We start from the raw sequence: 5,513 nt of genomic DNA, 5'->3' as shown, positions 1-5,513 counted from the left end.
ATGTGACAACTACACGAGTAGATCAGAAGAAAGTATGTACACTTAGGTCTTTTACTTCATTAAGACGTCTTGCAAATTATCTCTGAAATATAAGCTACATGCCAGTATTCTTAGATAGATTAGTAATCACATATCTGGATCTGTAGTATGCCTATTAATGAACTATTGTCAACAAGAAAAAAAATTCTAGCTATGTAAGGTGTAGCTGTATCCTCATTCCTTTAAATTATTTAAAAATTAACACATTTAATGCATATATAGTAAAGCTTTTTAAAAAATGTGATGTGCAACCTGGAAGGAAAGTAACAGTGGCATTAGGATCCATATAAAAATGATCAAACTGCAATATATTGTGTTAGATCCAATAAGATATCTTTTACTGAGAATGAAAGTAAGATTCTCCACCTGTGTTCTTAAACCATGTAAGGGTGGGGGTGGACATGGCAGAGAGCTGGCTTTTGCAAGGAACTGAGATTTGACCTGGGAATACATTTGATACGAATCCACTGTCTGATGTGGTTATCACAGAGACTACAACAACACTGGGTAAACTAATAGAAATGTAGTTCAGAGAAGAAGAGGCATTTTTCTTTTCTTTTCTTTTTTTCCTGAGTGTCAGGCCACACTTTTCTGGTTGCTTTTAGCCCAAGGGCCACAGTTTAGGAGACAGGGGCACAAGTTGAGGACATTTAAAGGGAATGACTAGAAAAATGGTTCCATCCCGGAGAAGAACTTTAGGGGGCATTGGAGACATATAATTTGATGAAATGAAGTGTGTGCTTATGTCTGTCTGTGGGGCTGGGGGTGGGGTGGGGTGGGTGAATATGAAAAGGATATATTGGAATATCTGCATATTCCATTTAGATTAAAAAATTTTAATTCCCAATGAGAATTAAAAAGAACAAAACAAAACTAGAAGATGTTTCTGAAGAGCTTCCTTAGGATGGAATGCAGTTCCTCATACCAGAGATATCTACACACCTCCTCATGATACCTATTTTACCTTTCCAGTTAGGGTTGGTATGTTTTTGTTTTTGTTTTTTCTTTTTGTAAGAATTCAATGTTGTTTTTTACTTTAAGCTTCTTTTCTTAAATGCTCCTCTGTGCCTCTATAAAAAAGAAAGCTGATGACAAAAGTTTGTTTCAAGAATGGTATTTTATAAATAGAGATGTCGACTCTATGTCTTATGTAAAAGTTGCAAAAATTGTCTGGCTATATTTAGTATTAGGTATTTAATTACGAGTTCCATTTGTCTTTTGTTTAATAGCTTCATTTAACCTCTGAGATTATGGTTGTTATTGATATCATATGAGTATCCAGATAATTCCAAATGTGTGTATAGAAAGTAAAAATTTAAACATGAAAAAATGTGTATGATGGTTCTTTCATGTTTGTGTCTTGACTTGCAAGTCCAGAAGCTGTTCACATTCATAATCTCATCTACAATTAGGATAATTTTTTGATTGGATAATTGTCTTGGCTCAGTTGTGACTTTGAAGTATCAGGCTTCCACCTTCAACTGTAATACAGAAAAAAGCCCACATTTTTACTCAGATTTTTGCCATGAAAATAGGGATAATTAAAATGATCAATAATACCAACATAAAGTTTAAAAATTTGATATACAATAAAATTCAAGACTTAAGGGAATGTGAACATTATTTAAAAAATTAATGAGCCCTAGCCGCATGGCTTAGTTGGTTGGAACATCATTCTACGCACTGAAAGGTTGCTAGTTCAATTCCTAGTCAGGGCACAAGGCTAGGTTGCAGGTTTGATCCCCTCTCGGAGCATATATGGGAGGCAATTTCTCTCTCACATTGATGTTTCTCTCTCTCCTCTCTCTCTCTCTGTCATGAGCATAGGTTCGATATAGTCTTTCCTATGTCAGCTGGTCAGCTGCTCAGCTAGCTGTCTACTGAGCAACCCAGCACCAAGGAATAAACAAGAGTCACACAAGGTAACTATGCTATTCACTCAGCTTTTATTGAATTCAGGTTCATCAGAGTAAAACATCAACATATGTTAATATGCTACTCACTAACAATCTAAGAGAAATATAACACACACACAGCAATCAGTGGGGAACACTAACCTGAGTCCCGGTGTTTCAGTCTGCAGGTCCAGGGAACAGCAGAGTGTACAAGGGAGTCATCAGAGTCTTGCAAAGAAGATCTCTGGAGCGAGGTGGGCAGTGGGGCAGGTGAAGTCCTCAGTCCAGCAGGGCAGAGCCTCCTGCAGCCGATGCCAAGGGAGGTCAGCATGGCATGGAGCAGCACTCTGGTGTGTGAAGCTCAGCTGTTTCTCAGCAGTGGTCTAGAGCCTGCCTCAGTTATGCTTTGAAAGTGGTGTTCTCCATCACTCTGAGTCTCTTGATAAATGTCTTGGCACCCCAGATGGCAAGTGGGGAATTTACCTATTGGTGGTCCCTCTCTGTAAACATGGCTGTTTTGATCAGGTGTGCAGATATCTTAGGTGTATCTCCTTGCCAGATGTGTCTAGCATGACTTAGGTAGCTTCCCTCTTGAACCAAAGTGTCATGGCTGATTGGCAGCCATCTTTGTTGACATGAGTGACTCCACTTTGTTTTATGCTATCCTGACCAATGTCATTTTACTGGTCCTGCTTTCCACCCTCTCCCCTGCTTGCTCCCTCTATCCCTCCCTCCCTTCCTCTCTCTCTAAAAATCATGGAAATATGTCCTCCAGTGAGGATTTTTAAAAAATTAGTGAAAAATGATCAAATTCTGCCTTTTATGTCTCTGTCCTCTGTCTCATGCCACCACTATCCAGACTTGAGTAGAACAAACTCATTCTGAAACTGTTTAGATTTTAGGTCCTAACTTTCCAGCTAGCAGCAGCTTTCCATTTATGGTCACAAGTGACTTCCTGACTGTCAGCTCCTGGAAGCTCTCTGTTACCTTCCTGAGAGCTCTTATCCATTGTCTTTTCTCTTTCATACAGTAGAAAGAGGAAGAAACAGTTGCCTAGATTGTTCCTCTGTGTGAATTCTCTTACAGTTTTTATCACCACAATTACCAGCTTCCCTGCAGTTTCATTTAAATGTTTTTTTTTTTTTACCTTAGTTAGTGTATTATTGCTAATTTAAAAATAAAGATATGTCTTACTCATTAAATGTTGCTCTGCTGGCTCCCTTTGTAATGGTCCTAAAAGGTTTCCAGATCATTTACAAACCTGCATCTTGCCTTTCATTACAGTCCAATCTTATTATTACATAAATTTTAATGCATATTTAAGCATAGCATCATTTGTGGTTTAAAAAGATATAAAATGATTTTGAAAATAGGAACCTGCAGCTTTGCAGGCATGTAGACTCACTAAATGAATGACTTAATGATTATTTCACTTTTTAAATAAATTTTACTAAAATTAGTCTAGATGTTTGGTTTGATTTGTGAGATATAATTGAGTCTAGATGTTTCTTAGGAAGCGCAGTCCCCAGGGAATTCATAATCAAGAGAGGCAGGTGATCACTTAATTTAAGATCTCATAAAATGGAATTGCTGTTTTTTAAATTCATCTCTGTTAGACTGACTCAATGAAATCTTCTATATTCTCCATTTCCTTGGAAACATATACTAATTTATGGCTAGGACATGCTAAGTGTTGAGAACTAGTAGATTATTCCTTACCAAGCCTGTATGCCTCTTCTATACCAGTAGTCATTTTCATGCCAAGAATGAGTTATTGGTTTCCAAACTGACTTATGATAATTGTATATATTTTTATAAGTAAATATTATAGAAACTAATGACATTGAATATGGATTAAGAAAAGGTATTGTTTCTATAAAGACTCAGTTGAATATTTTGGACAGATGGTAAATAAAAACAGTCCTTTTGAAATGTGTATGGGCAAGACAACTATAAATGATTGGAGAGATCTTAAATTTCCAAAACATTTTGTACTCAAATTGATTATTATTGGTGTCTTTAGGTTTTCACTCCATTTCAATAAAGTGCATCCTGGGACTCATGTGTTACTGCAAGAAAGATATATTAGGATTTCAATCAGCAGATTCATTCTTAAAGGCCTTGTTCTATACCAATATATTGACACATGTTTATGTTTTAAGATATAGTAAAGGAATTTGGTTCTCTCTTAAAACTAACTTATAAAACTAACATAGCAACTGTTAGCTTTGGCCATATCTGCTTAGAGGACTTTTACAAGGATAAGTAACAAAAGCAAACTGAGGATAATTATTTTGGTTCAGAAATTGCTAAAGCCATGAAATAAGACAGAAGCATGGAAAAAAGTCTTTGGGATTAAATTCCTATTAATTGGGCTGGCAATAAGTTACTGTTAAGGCTTATTACTTAACAGCAATCAGTTACTGTTAAGTTTGTGTTTTTCAAAGTCTTTGAATAATAATGATCTAATGAGGAACACAGAAGGATATCTTTAACAGTTCATAGGAAAACAATTGTCTGTTCCACAGGAATGTTGAGTCTTTCAAGTTTGAAAAGGAGACACTTTGATGGTGGGTGATTCTCCCTGAACACAATCATCTCCTTGATTATTGACTCCTTTATGGACAGCAGTGATCTCGCTATATAGCCAAAAGGAAGAAAAATAGACTCTGAGTATCAGTGCTGCACAAGGAAATCTGTTGTCTGTTATCTCTGTGTAAATTTTTATTTTGCCAATTGAAAGCTAAGAGTTCTTCTCTTCTAATGTATTGATGGTATTGTCAAAACTATGTAAAGCGGTATCAGTTGTATTCTAAGATATATAAAGTTATCAATTATAACTGGATGGGTGATAAAGTTTCCTTTGAAAAGATAAAACATGTTACCTGATGCTATAAGTACTTTTTTTTTTTATTTTCCCAAAGGCGGGCATTTTATTATTATTTAGGACTCTTAGTTTTATTTGTTTGTTTCATCTTTGATAAACAGTGAAATTCTGATATAAATAAATATATATATTTTAATATGCCTTTCTCCTTTTCAGGCACTATTGTCCACTTCCTTAGCATGTAAACTTATTCTCACCCAAAAGATCAATTGAAATGAGAATATAAATTTATTTAGGGGGTGATAAGGTTCAGGACACACTATCCCAAAATATGGCACCTTGGTATTATATTGAATATTTGAACCTGGAAGATTTTGAGAAATGGCAGGTACAGGAAGGACTTTCCAACCTTTCATGAAGCAAAATTTAAGACCCACTGTATGCAGAAGAAAGAAGCATCCTTATTTATAAGCTAAAAGGACAGAGAGAGAAATAGGAAAGAAAGGATTTGTTAAGTTTCTCCCAGTTTACTGCACTTGGCTCATCATACTCTTTGTCCTAACTTGCCTTTTCACACCTTTCCAATCTTCATCAAACCTAGCATAAAAACACTCAGGTTTAATTGCTTTTGTGGTTCTTCATTTCTTTATGAAGGCTCTTGTGTTATGTTAAACTTATATTTAAAAAATGTATGCTTTTCTCCTGTCCAAATACCTTTTGTTACAGGAGTCCCAGTTAGGAACTCTATTCTT

Source organism: Pteronotus mesoamericanus, unplaced genomic scaffold, assembly GCF_021234165.1.
Source record: "Pteronotus mesoamericanus isolate MK-2021 breed Mesoamerican mustached bat unplaced genomic scaffold, CSHL_Meso_final contig_32, whole genome shotgun sequence".
Taxonomy (NCBI): domain Eukaryota; kingdom Metazoa; phylum Chordata; class Mammalia; order Chiroptera; family Mormoopidae; genus Pteronotus; species Pteronotus mesoamericanus.
The sequence above is the reverse complement of the archived record's forward strand: the minus strand, read 5'-3'. Positions refer to the sequence as shown.